Source organism: Peromyscus leucopus, chromosome 4, assembly GCF_004664715.2.
Source record: "Peromyscus leucopus breed LL Stock chromosome 4, UCI_PerLeu_2.1, whole genome shotgun sequence".
Classification (NCBI taxonomy): Eukaryota; Metazoa; Chordata; class Mammalia; order Rodentia; family Cricetidae; genus Peromyscus; species Peromyscus leucopus.
In genome coordinates, this window is record NC_051066.1 from 30,504,050 (window position 1) to 30,521,934 (window position 17,885).

The window sequence follows — 17,885 nt, forward strand, 5'->3', positions numbered from 1 at the left end:
AGAGCAATCAGTGCTCGTAACCACTGAGCCATCTCTCAGTCCTGTATCCCTATCATTAAGCAGCACAGGGCAGTTTTGGATTATCTCAAAGTTGGGGAGGTCCTGTGGCAAACAACAGAGAGTCCTTCTAGACAAGGGAAGTCTTGGTTTTCCTTCATGCTACATAAATTTGGGCAGCTTGTATTCCTTGCTTCCAGTTAAGCCGTGTTTTTGGATGTGATTTGTGCCCTCCAAAACTCATGTTGAATGTGATCCACAGTGTTAAAAGGTGGCAGGACTTGAAATAGTTTTGGATCATGAACACTTTTCTTTTTTACATGTGCGCTCGTGTGTGTGTGTGTGTGTGTGTGTGTGTGTGTGTGTGTGTGTGAGAGAGAGAGAGAGAGAGAGAGAGAGAGAGAGAGAGAGAGAGAGAGAGAGAGAGAGAAAGAGAGCACAAACTGGAGCATACATCATATGTGGAGGTCAGAGGACAACTTGAGGAGTTAGTTTTCTTCTCCCACCACATTGGTTCCAGGGATTGAATTTAGGGCACTAGGCTTGGCAACAAGCACCTTTACCTGCTTGGCCATCCCAAAAGCCCCATGAAGAGCATTATTTTTTTTTTTTTTTTCAAAGCTGAGGACCGAACCCAGGGCCTTGTGCTTGCTAGGCAAGCACTCTACCACTGAGCTAAATCCCCAACCCCAAGAAGAGCATTCTTAAAGGGCTATGTTAATTGTCTCTGGAGTGAATAAATTCCCAGTCCTAGAGGCTTGAATCTATCTCTGAAAGAGCAAAACTGGGATGTTGTAAAAACAACTCAAGTTTCTGATGTTTTCACCAATGCCTGCTGTACTTCTGCTTTCCAGCCATTTTAAGATGCAGCATGACTCTGTCACTAGAAGCCAAGAACACAGTAATATCATGCCCTTGAACTTCCCAGCCTTTGTAACTGTGATCCAAACCTCCATTTATTTTTTTTTATAAATCAGCCAATCTCAGGTATTCTCTTACAACAACAGAGAATGTGCCAGGATAAGTTGCTTCATCTACAAATAAGGTGACATGATTAGTGTGAGAAAACTTGAAAGATGTCAAATAGTGGAGGTATGGACTGGGCACTATGGATGTTCTGTCTGATCTAGGACAAGACTTTAAAATAGCTACATCCAACCTGAGGGAACACCATCTAGCACTAGTATTGTAGTAGAGAAACTGCCAAGAGTGCTGAGACAAATTATTTCCAAACAAGGACTGTAGGAGCCAGAGGTGCCAAGACACCACAAGAAAAAAAGCCCACAGACGCAACTAGCAAGGACTCATAGGGCTCACAGAGACTGAACTGACTCGGCATAGTATTTTATGGTTGTGCAGCTTGGTGTTCCTGTGGGACTACTAACAGTAGGAACAGGAGCTGTCTGTGACTCTTTTGTCTGCTCTTGGGACCCTTTGCCTCCTATCGAGTTGTCTTATCCAGCCTTAAAATGAGGGGTTGTGCCTAGTTTTATTATTACTTGATATGTCAATATTTGGTTGATATCTTTCGGAGACCTGTCGTTTTCTGAAGGGAAAGGAAGTAGTGGATCTGGGCAAGAGAGGATGAGGGGATAGTGCTGGGAAAAGAGAAGGGAGAGGAAACAGTGGTCGATATGTAATATATGAAAGAAGAATAAATAAATAAACATTTCCAAACTACAGCAGGCATACGTCTACATATCTATCTGAGGTAGTAGAAGTGTGAAAACTTCAGGGTCTCACTGCACATTCTTATGTGGCATGGAACTCACTATTTAGAACAGCCTGGCCTTGAACAAGTGACAATCCTTCTGCCTCAGCCTCCTCAAGGCTGTCATTACAGACATCTCTCATGACACCTGGCCCCAATGTAATTTTTCGAACTCGGAATTGAACCCAGGGTCTTGGACATACAGGGCAAATCCTCTACTACTGAACTGTATCCCCATCTCTTCTGCAAACTTATTTTTAATGGCAATGATTCTAAATCTGTTTTTTTTATTGCCTTCATACCTACAGGACAGACAAAATTTCTTTGTAAGATAGATACATCAAAGCAAAAACAGTGAATTAGTTCAAAGAAAACACTAACAAATAAAGCATGCACCGCACACAGCTGTCACTGACTCTCTGAAGTGGATCCCCACTAAGAGAAACTTGGAAACATCGTCTTGATCTTTAAGATTCCTTTGTTGTAAGCCATAAAATTTAAAGGTACATTTATTTCCTCCAAATGCTGTGAAAAATCCCAAGGAAGCAATAATCATATGTGGTGGAGGCAGGGAGTATTTGCGAACTGTCTCTACTTTCTGATCACTTTTGCTGTAACCTAGAACTGCCATAAAACAGTCTACTTAAAAACAGATAAACAGACAACCGCACAAAGCCTGCACAGACAGCAAAGCGTTTCTTGTTATTATACATGCGCAGAAGATTTACTAACAAGTCTCTCCTACTGCAGAGAGTTACATGGATGGTAAGATGTGACCTCTGGCCACTCTGAGCTTTGACATCTAATTAGGCAATCTTGCCCACTTCCCCTGTACTGGGGATTGAAACCTGGCTTCTGCACATTTGGAGCCAAGTGATACAGTGGTATTAGGTATTACTGCCTTCCGTTCCCATTCCCTGGCTACACAACCTTAGCTCATTCTCTACAATATAAAAACTGACTTCACCTTTCAGAGATCAAATGGTTTAATTGGTTAATTTATGGAGAGGTTATGTTTACTATTGTACTTTTTTTTTCTTTTTCTTTTTTGTTTTTTTTTTTTTTTTTTTTTTTTGAGACAGGGTTTCTCTATGTAACTGCCCTTGGTTGTCCCAGAACTTACTTTGTAGACCAGGCTGGCCTCAAACTCACATAGATCCACCTACCTCTGCCTCTACAGTGCTGGGATTAAAGGTGTGCACCACCAAGCCCAGCATTCTATTGTTATCTTAGTAAGAGTTTCTGTTGCTGTGATGAAATACCATGACCAAAGCACCTCACAGTCTATCATTGAAGGAAGCCAAGGCAGGAACTCAAGGCAGAAGCTGGAAGCAGTCACTGAGGCAGAGGCCATGTAGGAATGCTGCTTACTGGCTTGCTCCTCAGACTTGCTTAGCCTGCTTCCTTATAGCACCCAGGATCACCAGCCTAGAGGCACTACCCTCCCCCCTCACAGTGGGCTGGGCCCTCCACACCCATCATTAATCAAGAAAATGCCCCACTTGGGCATGTTCATGTATTTAATGAGGAGACAGAGGTGGGCACTAGGAGACAGAGGTGGCCAGATCTCTACTGGGAGGCCTTGCTGGTCAGAGGTTGCCGTCCATCTACCATGGCCTGGCAGCTCTCTCCAAGCTTGGCAACATGGACAACTCCCTCCTCCCAGAGTCAAGAACAGCACCCTGTTCTCTACCTGACCTTATTTGGAGACTGTCTCTAGGCCTAGATGCCTGACTTATCTCTATCATGACCCTGGACACAGTTCCCCGAAGAAGCTTTCCCCCTGCTGTGCATATGGTAATTAGACATTGTGCTAGGAACTCTATCATAGGATCATGCTTTCCCATATGATAACTAAGACTTGTACCAGGAGCTTTATGATAGGAAGATGCTGTTTAATGCAAATCAGGTGATTCCCCAGCTACCATTCCCAGTCCTATATATTCTCTATACTCCGGAGTAAAGCTGAGCTGACTCACTGAAGCTGTCTCCTGGAGAGCCACCTCCATGATGTTTACAGGCCATACAAAGCTCTCTGTCATCATTTCTCCCCCTTGTCCTCATGGACTGGTGGCCAACAGGCTCAAGGAAAAAGGGAACACCCACAGATCTCTGTGAATTACAGGCCAGCCTGGTCTACAGAGTGAGTTCCAGGGCAGCCAGAGCAAATATTATGATCCTGTTTCAAACAAACAACAAACAAACAAACAAACAAACAAACCCCCCACAGCCTTGCCTACAGGCCCATATTATGGAGGCATTTTTTCAGATGAGGTTCCCTTCTCTCACATGACTCTATCTTGTCAACTAAAAAAAAAAAAAAAAAATAGCCTGAACAATTGTCTTATATACTTTATATATTTATTCTTTTTGGTTTTGTTTTTGGTTTTGGTTTTTTTTGAGACAGGGTTTCTCTGTGTAGCCTTGGTGCCTGTCCTGGAACTTGCTTTGTAGACCAGGCTGGCCTCAAACTCACAGAGATCCACCTGCCTCCACCTCCCGAGTGCTGGGATTAAAAGTGTGCGCCACCTCACCTGGCTATATATTTATTCTTGTTGATATCATCTTTGTTAAACTGTGAGTCCTGGAAAGATGGTAGCTGATTTTATTTCTCTTTTCTGCTGAACAAAATTTGCTGGTACATGGGATGGAGGGATGGCTTAGCAGTTAAGAGCACTGGCTGTTCTTCCAGATTCCCAGCATCCACATGGTGGCTCACAACCATTTGTAACTCTAGTTCCAGAGTATCAGGACCTTCTTCTAGCCTCCTCAGGCACTTCACTCACATGGTACACACACACACACACACACACACACACACACACACACACACACACACGCAAGCAAAACATCTATACACATAAAAAATAATGGTAATTAAAACTTCCTGGTTTGTGTGACAATTTGTTGTAGAATATTATTTTAAGGTGTGTTGCATTTGTTAATGCTCTGAAACATTTGTTTAATGATGCAAAGATGTGTTGCACTCTTTTATGTTGCATTTGTTTAACTCTGTGAAACTGCATTACTTTGCCTGTCTAAAACACCTGATGTTCTAGTAAAGGGCTGAATGGTCAATAGTGAGGCAGGAGAAAGGCTAGGTGGGGCTGGCAGGCAGAGAGAATAAATAGAAGGAGAAATCTGGAAGGAAAATCAGAAGAGCAAGAGGGATCAAGGAGGAGGGCATCAGGAGCCAGCCACCTAACCACACAGCCAGCGACAGAGTAAGAGTGAAAGTAAGATATACAGAAGAAAAGAAAAAAGCCCAGAGGCAAAAGGTAGCAGGGATAACTTAAAGTTAAGAAAATCTGGCAAGAAAGAAGTCAAGCTAAGACCAGGCATTTATAATTAAGAATAAGCTTCTGCATGTGATTTATGGGAGCTGGGTAGTGGGCCCCCCAAAGGAGCAAAAACAACCAACAACATTTTGGCATTCCAACGTGGAGCTAGAGTAAAAGAAAATCTAACAACAATTATATAACATCATTGTATTTTTTTGAAAAAATTATTTTCACTTTTATTATTTCATATGTATGGATATTCTGCCTACACGTATGTGCATGCAATGCAGTGGAGGCCATGAAAGGACATTGGATCTCCTAGGGCTGGAGTTGCAGGTGGTTGTGAGTCTTCACATGAATGCTGGGAATAGAGCTTGGGTTCCTCTAGAAGAGCAACCCATGCTCTTAACCTCTGAGCCATCTCTCCAGTTCCACATCATTGTACTTTTTGAGGAAAGATTATGATCAAATATCATAAAAATACAAGGAAGGTGCAAGGGTGGTAAATCATAAATACATGAAATATAGTAATTCAATGTGTGGATCCTCAGTACAGGTTTATCATCTGTGTGCAGAGCCAGCTTCAAAGGCCTTGTGCTTGATTGACATGTCTGCAAGTGAAGTCCAATGGCTCAATGGTGTGTGGGCAGACAAGAAAACTATAACACCTCACCCCTCAGGCTGGTGTAGCATGAAATGTTAGAAGGTCTTATTAATAAAAACAAACCTGGAGCCAGGTGCTGGGGTCAGCACTGGAAGATCAGAGAAGCAGAACAAGCCACAGCTACCTCACCTTGCCAATTCCTCAGCTGATCCTGTTTCCTCAGGCTGGAAGCCTCTGAGTCCTCACCTGAATGAATCTCAGCTGAACTGCTTCTTGAAAGCCTGAAAGCTTAACCAAGCTAGTTCCTGGTTTTCACACCTTATATACCTTTCTGCTTTCTGACATCACTTTCTGGGATTAAAGGCTCTTGTTATCATGCCTTGCTGTTTCCAGTGTGGCCTTGAACTCAACAGAGATCCAGGCGGATCTCTGCCTCTGGAATGCTAGGAGTAAGGCATGTGTACCACCATTTTCTGGCCTCTATATCTAGTGGCTGTTCTGTTCTGTTCTCTGACCCCAGATAAGTTTATTAGGGTGCACAATATTTTGGGGGACACAATACCACCACAGGCTGGTGATCATCTTACTTCAGCCTCTGAGTGCTGGAATGAATGACAGGTGTATACCACCACTCATGGTTGCATTGATTTACCCCACTTTTCATAGGGCATTGCACAAACATACACTTCTGGTGAACCATCCGCAAGACTCAGCATGGAAGATCTCATGTTTCAGGCTTAGGGAAGGCATTAACCATCTCAAGAAGCTATATTTTGTATTTGAAAAGGAATTTGTCTTATCTCCCCCTGACACTCTTCCACTATAGTGTTTACACGTGAACAAGCCCATTGCTAGGATGCTGAGTGATGAGAGACATGTGACCCTGTTGCTCTGCTCACATCAGGCAACACTCAGCAAGCTCTCCGGAGCAGAGCTGCCCCAGTGAGTGGCAGCTAAAGACAGACATATGAGTGAACCCAAGGGAGACTAGAAAAACCACCAGCTCAGCCCAGCCCCAACTGCAAACCCATTAAAGTCCAAGGCAAATAAACTGTGGTGTTAAAACGGTTTGAGCTGGTTTTTTATGTAGCAGAAGCCAATGAAGAGGATAATCCTTTGCAGCAAATTTTGGATCATGTTATATATGCTCTTCTTTTCTTGTTTTTATGTCTAAGTATGCTTCTCTCTCTCTCTCTCTCTCTCTCTCTCTCTCTCTCTCTCACTCACTCACACGCACGCACACACACACACACACACACAGACAGACAGACAGACAGACAGACACCTGTGTGCAGGTGCCCCAGAAGGCTAGAAGAGGGCTTCAGATCTTCTGTGGCTGGAGTTACAGGCAGTTGTGAGCCTCCTGATAGGGGATATTATATAGCATCATTGTATTTTTTAAAAAATTATTTTCACTTTTATTTTTACTTCATATGTATGGATATTCTGCCTACATGTATGTGTCTATACACCATGTGCATGCAATGCCTGTGGAGGCCATGAAAGGGCATTGGATCTCCTAGGGCTGGAGTTGCAGGTGGTTGTGAGTCTCAACTCTCGACCTCTGGAAGAGCAACAAGCTTTTTCTTGACCCCTGGGCCATCTCTCCATATGCCGTCCATAGGACATATGCTGTCTTATGACTAGCTTTTTTTCATATGATATTTTTTCAAGTATTTAGTGTTAATCTCTTACTTATCTTATGCTTCACTTTATTGAGCACTTACATCTCTTCTGTTTGGTTCCATTTTCCTAGCCCATGGAGCACTGTTGAAACATAAAAGGACTCAGTCAGTGGGCAGAAGACATGATTTTTGTATGCGACTGCATAGTGTTCTACCACATGGAGCTGTGAAACCATAGCTCCATTCTAAGTTATTGATTCTGTAATAGGGTCGGTGTCTCCATTTCCCACTACAATTAACACAAGCAAGCTCTTTTTACCCAGTGGAGATTGGACCTGTGATTCTGAATCCTAGCCAAGAGACAGGGCTTTTCTAAGCAGTCCTCAAAATTCAGTTTAAGTGGCATCTCCTATGGGACACACTTGCCCCTTTTTGGGGGTTGCATATTCTCTTTGTCTGGTGTCTGATGTAGCAGCACACTGTGTCATAGCACTTAATTTACAAGTCTGCTGCTTCTTCGGGCTTCTGAAAATAGGGGCTCAGCTTCCAGTGTGCCTGAGGCACAATCAGCAATTGGTGCTCATGGCTTAAGTGGCATCAGCCCCAAAACAGATCATCTTTAGTGGTGGTTGTTTCAAGAACTATACCTTCATTAGGAACAACACATACTCTAGCATTGTAGTAGTATTAGGAGGGAGCATATTTATACCCAGAAGAAAAGAATCATAACTAGGAAGCACTATTAAGGAAAGGTCTTAGAAGGTATCGGTTCCTTTTGAATCTCTGAAAGCACAAGGAAATGAAGAAACTAGAGAAGTAACAGTCGTGGGGTGTGCGGAGAAGGCACACTCCGGTTTACAGTTTGGCACAGCCTCTCTAAAGCCTGAACAGATACTAGCATCAAATAAAGCAGGTTTGCCACTAATTAGAGTTCTGTTGAGTTCCCCTGTTAAAAGATAAATTCTGTGCTTTTGTAAAAACTGCCATTTTCAGTGTGGAGAGATGACTTAGTGTTTAAGAGCACTGGCTGCTCTTCCAGAGGACTCTGGTTTGATTCTCAGCACTCACATAGTGGTTTTCGATTGTCCCAGGAGATCAGACTCCCTCTCCTGGGCTCTTCAGGAACCAGACACACATGTGCTATATAGACATACATCCAGAAAAAAAAAAACTGTATACATAAAAAAATGTAAACTGTTGTTGTGGAATAATATTTTTGTACACTGTGAAGATATGTCACTTGGCTTGGTTTAATAAAAAGCTAAATGGCCAACAGCTGGGCAGGATTTGAGGGGCAGAGAAGACACTGGGAAGAAGAAAGGAGAGACACCAGGGACACAGAGCGTGGTGATATTTTAATTGTGCTTTAATAAATAAAGCTTGCCTGGAGATCAGAGGGAAGAGCAAACCATTTTAAGTAAACAAGAAGTCAGGCAGCACAGGCCCTTAATCATCTCACTTAGCAGGCAGGATCTCTGTGTGTTCAAGGCCACACTAGGGAATAGAGCCAAGCATGGTGACACACTCCTTTAATCCCAGTACCAACCATAGAGCTCTGGTGGTCTGTGCAAACAGACAGAAAGTGACAGAGTTATGTAGGAAGAGGAAGTGAGGTAGCTGATCTAAGATAGCCAATGAGAGGGCAGAACAGCAACACAATAGAGGTGTGGATAGACAGGAAGGAACTCGCATTTGGAAGCTGCAGAGTTGGTGAAGTAAGGTTGGCTGGTGACTTTCTCTGATCTCTCTAAGGCTTTAACCCAAATTTCTGGCTCTGTGTTTTTTATTTTAATAAGACCATTTAGAAATTCATCTACAACAGAGCAAGCAGCATGGACATTACAAGTAAAGGTAACTGAGCCCCATAAAAGAACATAGATTAAAATATATGGATTTAATTTAAGTTATAAGAGCTAGTTAGATACAAGCCTAAGCTATTGGTCAACCTTTCACATTTAATAATAAGTCTCCATGTCATTATTGGGGAGTCAATGGACCCAATGAAAAAGTCCAATTACAAACTGTCAGTTAGGCCGGACATGTTGGCAGGTTCCTGTAATGCCAGCACTTGTGTGTTGGAGGCAGGAGGATCAGAAGTTCAAGACTGTCCTTGGCACTCTAGCAAATCTGAGGCCACCTTGGGATTCCAGAATTCTTGCCACACCCCACCCCAAAATAAATAAGGTAAAAAGACAAAGAAAAGAATAGAAACCCACCTGTCATTCTATAAAAAGCACCATGAGAGCCGCTGCCGCCGCCGCCGCCGCCGCCACCGCCGCCGCCGCCGCCAACGAGGAGCGAGGCTGAGACTAACTACTAACGCACGCAAGACACCTGAAATTCCAGCGTGGTTTGATTGCTGTAGTAAACTCACAAGGTTTTCATGGAGACTAGTAGTCAGGCTGAGTTATTGAGAGTGTGTCAGTGAAAACTCTAATTAATTAATGTGGCACATTTCCCTCCTTTTAAAGGAGATTGGCTTAAATTCTGACTTCAGCCAAATATAATTACACACACAAGCTTCGCAGAGGATTACCACATCTAAACCAACCCACAACAGCTTTGCTGTGCCATTTTAACCACCAGCGAGACGTCCATTTTCACTCTCCACCAAGGAAATAGCAGTCATGATGTCACCTCTGCTAAGCCTTCAGTTCTGGCCACAGAGGTTTAAGTATTCTCGAAGAGTTTAGGGAAACAGTTCCTCCCTTATCTTAGATTCAGGAAAGCAGCCCTCATGTTATCTGATTTATTTATTTACATTTCCTTTTAAAGATTTCATTCCAACAGAGATAAAAACAGGTTGCTCATCCCAGTGCTGGTAAGGGCAAAGCTTTCTGTTCAGTTCCTCTTTCAGGCGCATCTCATCTGTGCCTGCTGGGTTAGAGATGGCGGCAGCAAGGAGAGGCTAGGGCCCCCTTGGCAGTTCTTGAGTGCTGAGAACTGGAAGCCAGGACACTCGCAGGCAGACACACTGTGAGTAGCTTATCATATATGCATTAAATCCACCAAGGATCACAGTAGCATTATCAGGAAGCCTGCATGCTGAGTCCGTGCATGGCTTCAGGGACCGACCTGACTGGGGGCTTTGAGAGAAAGAAAAAAAAAAAACGACAGACAGACAGATGCACATAGAAGTGCTGGGCTCGGTGGACTAGGACTCTCAGATAGAGAAACGGCAGCAGCTGAAGCACCAGGGAAGCTCAGTGTGCTTATTATATAGAGTTAATAAAGAGGGGGAGCTATTGCATACAGCTGAACAAGGAGGCGGGATTATTATGCACAAACAAGGAAGGTAGGTTTTCCGGTATAGAGCTGGATCAAGGAGATGGGTTTAGCCAAAGTCAGTAGGAGCAGGCTATGTAGGGGAGAAATTCAGGCCGGAAATAACCAGGGAAGAAAGCTATGGTGGACATTTTCTGCAGATACTATCAACATATGGACCAGAGGAAAGCTGTGTTATTTCTTCATGGGTCCGAGGCCTTGGAGTCCTTGGTATGGCTGTGACCATGTCAGCAACACACATTCACCCAGGATCTCACACATCTAGGACTTCCTCAGTTCCTCACCTTTGCTTATGTCTAATTTTTTAAAACTGATTGTTAAATAGCAACATGAAGACATTTCTCTTCTTCTTGCTAACAACAACCCAAAGTTAGCTCTGGGCATCCATGGTCCCAGTTCCACCACAACAAATAATGGTTACTTTAAGTCTTGGCCCTGCTACTTCTTAGGTGTCAGCCTCAGTGGTACCTCTGAAACACAGGAAGAAAACGTGTCTGCCACACAAGGTCATTGAAAACATGAAAAGCAATCATTCATTTAAAACTTCAAGTATTGTCTATCATTTTTGCTCCATTTCTCTTTTCACATGTCCAAAGTTAAATAAGTTAGCAAAGAGAGCCAGGTGACATGTCAGACAGAGTCTGGGGGAAGCTTGGGCATTGACAAGTTGTGCCAACTGAAGCTTATACCAAGTATCTAAGAGCCACTCAGCCTTACATGAGCCAAGATTACTGAACAAAAGGGGCCTCCGAATATAACTGAATGAGAAAGTAAAAATATTTGGGCTGTCACTCAGTGCTAGAAAGAGTATGTATAAGACCCTGGGTTTGATCCCAACACTGAAGAAAAAAAAGTCAAAATATTAATATTCCCGATATCTGAATGTGCAAGGGCAATAAATGTTTGTGAAATCATCAGTAGCTTAGGATACTAAAGATGTATAGCCCCATAACAGTATTTACTGGGCTTATAATATCATTTTAGCATTATTTTCTGATTATAACTGGAAGTTTTCTAGCTTACATAAAGGAAGAGGTCTAAGCTGGAATAAAGGAGTTTTTAATTTTATCACAAGCAAGGTAAATTAAAATTATGTTTTATCAGGAAAAAAGTGCAATGCAGAAGAGAGGCAAGGACTTGAACTCTTGGACTTTAATGCAAGAAGTGAGTGTGCACTGTAGTAATTGAAGTTGGTGACACACACATTTAGCAAAAACTGCAAATACTTCCATAAAGTAGGAAAGATTCCCCATGACGGGATTTCTGCTTAAAGTTATGTTTCTTCATCTCTTAATCCAAGAAGCAACTAGCGATCATCTTCTCTGTGCCAACTACAGAATTGCAGAACCAGAGGCAACTGTAGTATTATAAAATACTACTATTCTAGCTGGGTAGTGGTGGCACACGCCTTTATTCCCAGCACTCGGGAGGCAGAGCCAGGCAGATCTATATGAGTTTGAGGCTAGCCTGGGCTACAGAGTGTGTTCCAGGAAAGGCACAAAGCTACACAGAGAAACCCTGTCTCAAAAAACCAAAAAAAAAAAAAAGAAAAAAGAAAAGAAAAAGAAAAAACCAACAATAAAACAACCCCCTCCCCCCCCCCGCCAAAAAAACCTATCATTCTGCTCCTATGTACTGAGTCCCCAAGTCTGTATGTGTATGAACCACAGCAAGTCTTTATGTTTAAGAACCATGAGTAGTCCACTAGAAGTGTATACTCTTTGTGTTTACCATCGAAATTCTAATACATGAGAATGGGGGAATAACTTGTATTTTCATGAAGCATTCCAGATGATCCAAGTGCAGGTGGAATATGAATCACACTGAAATGTATGGTTTTCTTTTTTTCTTTCTTTCTTTTTAAAGATTTATGTATGTATGTATGTATGTATGTATGTATGTATGTATGTATGTATGTATACAGTATTCTGTCTGCCTGTATGCAGGCCAGAAGAGGGCACCAGATCTCACTACAGATGGTTGTGAGCTACCATGTGGTTGTTGGGAATTGAACTCAGGACCTCTGGAAGAGCAGCCAGAGCTCTTAACCACTGAGCCATCTCTCCAGCCCCAAAATGTGTGATTGCTATAGCTAGAATCTATAAGCTCCTTGGAAAGGTGAAATGCATGGGGTTTCACACACACTCAGAAAGAGAGAGAGAGAGAGAGAGGGAGAGAGGGAGGGAGGGAGAGAGGGAGGGAGGGAGGGAGAGAGAGAGAGAGAGAGAGAGAGAGAGAGAGAGAGAGAGAGAGAGAGAAACACCTCAACAACACACTGTCCTCAAGGATAGTGTGATGTACTAGGTTTCTTTACATTAGGAAAGGTAAGAGGACATAAGGAGGACCTTCCAGACCAGCCATCTGTGAAGCACATGGTGAGCAGAAGCCTGCAGACTTGCTAAGGACACTGTCACATCTGGAGGAAAGAGTTAGGGAGGAGAGGAGACAGCACTTAATGCAATGCCTTGAATCGTGGAGAGCTGAGCTCTGATTCACAGGAACTGAGGGAAGCAACTGATTTGATGTTCTAGAGCCTCCATGTGGAATGTTCCAGAGAAGAGATTCAGGACATGAAGCTGTTGCCACAGTTTAGATCAAGGCAGGGTGGCCTCCAACACATGAGAAAATAAGAAAGAAAGGGATGTCCTTGGAGCAGAACTGCAGGGTGAGAACTTTGGTCAAAGGGAGGTCAGTCACGATTTTTCCAGACTGGGAAAAGTCACAGGTTAGTGTTGATGCCGGGACCTTCAGTGGTGACAGGATGAGGATGTAGAGTGACAGATGGGATAAAGGATGCTGTGGCAGAGTGTGCTTGTTTGAATTGCAAACAAACCTGGCTTTTTCTAGAAGCTGTGATCAGAGGTAAGTAGGGCCACAGTCCGGGCCAAGCAGTGTTTGTGAATGAACTGGAAGCCCAACCAGAACCAAGAGCTAAAACAGGGCTAGAACGAAATCCTGATTTGATGTTGACTGTCCTGTGCAAACGCTCTTTGCATGCTTCCTGTTGAGGGAGAGACCCCTTGGAGGGGGACTTGCAAGAAGCAACGGGAAGCAATGCAGAGAAGAAATGGAATGTTGAGCGCCAGCCTTGGAGCAGCCACTTCAGACAGCCAGGAGAGAAACAGCCCAGCAAAGGGAACTGCGCTTCTGTGGTTGGAGGAAAGGCCTCTGGTGTGGTAACGGCCTTTTTGCTTGCTTGGTACATGCCTTACAGCAGGGATAATAAAAAGGGTGAACGACTCGACTTCTTTGCACCACTGACCAGTTGCTTCAGAAGCACTGAGAACATGGACTCCCAGTGAACCATCTTCTGGAAGGCAGAGGTCAGCATTATGCATCATTTCCTCATCTGCAAATTAGGACTAAAATAACTCACAGATATCACGAACAAACCACTTCGCTTCCTGCCTGGCCCACTTAGCGCTCAGGGCCTAGGGTTTTCTTGGGCAAAGCAGTCACTGCTTTCCATGCTTTGGATTTTTCTGACACTTTGTCAGGATTCCAGTTACTGTCGACTTAATTTGGAAATATTCTCCCACATCACATTATGTCCTTTGAATCTGGACCCACTCTTGCTGTGCACAGTGTGCTCGCTCCAGGCCTGGGAGCGCTTAGTAACTAATCTGGCTCTTTCCACTTGCTGAGTCTAGGACTCAGTGATTTGTAGCAGTTACAAGCATTCCTCACTAACACCTTCGGAAGTTAGCACGACTATTGCCTTCATTTTACACACAAGGAAACTGAGACGGAGAAAACTTTCACAGCTGAGGCCACCTTACTAACTGCTTTGTTCTTTCATCAAAAGGCTTTCCAGGGGTGGAGTGTGCAATCCTGGCACGGAGGAGGCAGAAGCAGGCAGTTGAGGCAAGTCTGAGACCAGCCTGGACGACTCAGCAAGTTACAGGCCATCTAGGGCTGTATCGTGTACCCAACAAGTCCCTGATTCCCCCCACACATACACTCCCCCAAAGAACCCAGTCCTTTCAGACAGGTCTTCTCTAATTCCTATTTCCTCATTCTATGCCTTCTACTTTCTCCCTGCTTAGGACACCATAGCCATCCATCACACTTGAATTTTATGACAGCTTCAGGCAAGTGAGAGAAGGTAAACCTGGACCTTTAAAGTCCCCACCTTTAAGAGTGTTTGGCTGGCCCGTGGGCGCTCGGAAGTAGAGGCACTTCCATGTCTTTGTTCTTGAAGCTGTGGTGACTGTGGGATCAGAATCTTTGAGTGTGAGAAATTTTACAGATAGCCACAATGGCTGAAAATGGACATAATGAAAAAAAAAAGGCTGCTCTGGAGGCCAAAATCTGTCATCAAATTGGGCATTATTTTGGAGACTTCAATTTGCCACAAGACAAGTTTTTAAAGGAACAGATCAAATTGGATGAAGGCTGGGTATCTTTGGACATAATGATAAAATTCAACAGGCTAAGCCAGCTGACAGCAGACGTCAATGTAATTGCCCAAGCACTGAGCAAATCTAAGGCAAAACTCATGGAAGTGAGTGCAGACAAAAGTAAAATCAGAAGATCTCCAAGAAGACCCCCTCCTAAAGTGACAGAGGAGTACAAGAATGATGTGGAAAACAGATCTGTTTATATTAAAGGCTTCCCAACTGATGCAACTGTTGATAATAAAGGTCAAATACTGAATATTCAGATGTGAAGAACATTGCCCAGAACATTGAAGGGGTTAATATTTGCTGTGTTTAATAGTATTCAGTCTGCAAAGAAGTTTGTGGAGACCCTTGGCCAGAAGTACAAAGACAGAAGCCTGCTAACACTCTTTAAGAAAGATTACTGTGCAAACAAAACAAAACAAAACACCAAAAAAAAAAAAAAGCAAAACAAGAACATGAAGGGAGACACGGGTCAGGAAGTACCCAAACAAGATGCTTACTTAAGTTTTCGGGTGACTTGGAAGACCAGGCCTGTAGAGAAGATTTACACATCCTTTTCTCAAATCACGGTGAAATAAAATGGATTGACTTGGCCAGAGGAGCAAGAGAGGGAATAATTTTCTTTAAAGAAAAAGCTAAGGAAGCACTTGAGAAAGCTGGAAGCGCAAGTAAGGGTTAACCTACAGTCAAGGAACAAAAAGGTGACTTGGAAAGTGCTAGAAGGGTATATGGAAAAAGAAGCAATGGAAAAAAAAACCCTTGGAGGATCAGCAGGAATCCCTAAACAAATGGAAGTCAACAGGAGGCCTCAGGTTTAAAGGAAGGGAAACAGAGCTGCCTGTGCTGGGACACCCAAAGGAAGAGAACAGCTTCAGGAGAGGATAAGAGTCGGTGATGGTGATGATTGACGTGGTTCAGGACCAATGAAAAGAGCCGGAGACGGAAGAGACCGAGAAGAACCTGCATCAAAACACAGAATAAGAGAGAATGGTGCTAGAGGCAAGAAGTTTAGTAAGCCACATTTTTATTCATAGTTAGATTTTAAGCTGCTTTTTGTCTTCGGAAACTTTCTAAAAAGAAAAGCGAATTAGGTCCACTTCAATGTCCACCTGTATAAAAGGAAAAAAAAATGTTTTGCTTCTTTTTGTTGTTATCCAAATGATAGTTTTTAAAATGTAGAGTTCTGTTTGTGTTTGGATGATTCAAATGTGAAAAGGGAGGTTCTTCCTCTTAACTGCTCTTTGTAATATGAGAATGTATTAGTTCAAACTTGTAAAATATATGCTGTATTTTAAAAAAAGTCAAAAAAATTATTACGTGTGTGCATATGTGGGTGGGTGGGTGGGGTCGTGTTCTGTGCCACAGGACACGTGTGGAGGGCAGAGGACAGCCCCGTGGAGTCGGTCCTCTCTTTCCCCTTTGCAAGAAAGAGTTCCAGGAATTCAGTCACTAGGCTTGTAAGGCAAGCACCCAGGGAACCATCTTGCCCCGCTTTAAGTTATATTTTTGATTAACAGAGTGTTAACAAACATCTTCTACTCTCTTAAATTCACAGAACAAATGGGCGGTGCGAGATAGGTGCGAGGAGAGAGCTGAGGCAGGTCGGCTGGCCCTGTGGTCAGCGCTTTTCTCACGAGGATGGCTCAAGTTCTCCGAGTTCAGCCCTCTGGAAGGAAGATGTGCTCTGCAGGTGTTTGCGAGTGCTGATTAGAGCTGGGAAGGGCTTGATTCTTTGAAGGAGAGCATTCACTCATGCAAATTAACTGCCCAGCCCTCTCCTCCTTCCTTCACCGTGAACCTCCCTTTGATCTTAATTGTACAAGAAATGATTACAACTAGAACATTACACTGCAAAAATAGCATTTGTTAGTAAAACAAATTTCATAAAGCCAAGACTCATCTAAGTAACACTCAATAGCTGTGGGTAGTCTAATTCCTTCTGTACAGAAGGTAACTTTTGGCATCTATTCAGGATTTTTTTTTTTTTTTTGAAACAGGGTCTCTAGTAGCCCAGCCTGGCCTTGAACTTGTAATATAGCTGGGGATGACGGTGAACAGATTTCCTTGTCCTGCATTTATAGTCATGTGCCAGAATGACTGTCTCTTAAACCTGTCTTATTTAATAGAAATGTGAGTTGAGGAGGGAGCCCAAAGAGCCCTTCATAACCAAATTCCCTCTGGTTAAGTGTCCCTCTAGTTGGGGCACATATAACTGAACACCTTGCCAAATTAAACCAAAAGCCAATGTGTGGGAGCCCGATCTCAGGTTACTCGTGGCTTTACCCAGCAGGTCCGCATAGACGATGATTGGGACCACGGGCCCAAGTGCAGGTGTCTGAGATGGTCTGCACTTGGCTGTGCTGGGGAGGAGGTCTTTTGCTCCACTCCTTGGCTCTATAAAAATATAGAGGGCCCATTGGAAAAGGTTCCAGGCCCTCTCGAGGCTATCCTTTATTTTCTATCTGTTTATCTCCGCAAGATTCTCCGCAATAAATCCTTCTATCTAACATTTCCTGCTGCTCGCACTCAAGAAAACTCTGGGGAGCTGTGGGGTTGGTGGGTAAATGCCCCACACCAATGTGGCTTTATTTCTCTTCAAAAGCTAAAAAAGCATAGAAGATGCAAATATTAATTAACATGCACATGATTATTAAAATTAATATAAAATCAATATAGATGATAATTTTAAGACCTTAAAATTTTATATAATTCTATCTTAAGAGGAACAGTTCTCTTGATTGAAATAACAGCTAATTTAGCTTTTAAAGCACTGTAGATACTATAATTGTTCAATGGCTTTTAAATAACTTGGCATTGTTCCTTAAGTCAAAGCATTATTACTTAATTGCAGATGAGTCATTTCCCCAATCCCATGCAATTAATCACCATTTCCTAAACTTGCCTGAAATAGGAACCACTTAAGATTTTGTTATACATACAGCTTTCTGGGGCTAACCCTGGATCTCTTAAGTCAACATT

The 17,885-nt window shown here is 43.1% G+C and overlaps 1 pseudogene; it reads left to right on the forward strand.

Annotated features, from left to right (window-relative positions):
* The first annotated feature begins 14,761 nt into the window (after positions 1-14,761).
* On the forward strand, positions 14,762-15,940 carry LOC114702526 (annotated as a pseudogene).
* The last annotated feature ends 1,945 nt before the right edge of the window (positions 15,941-17,885 follow it).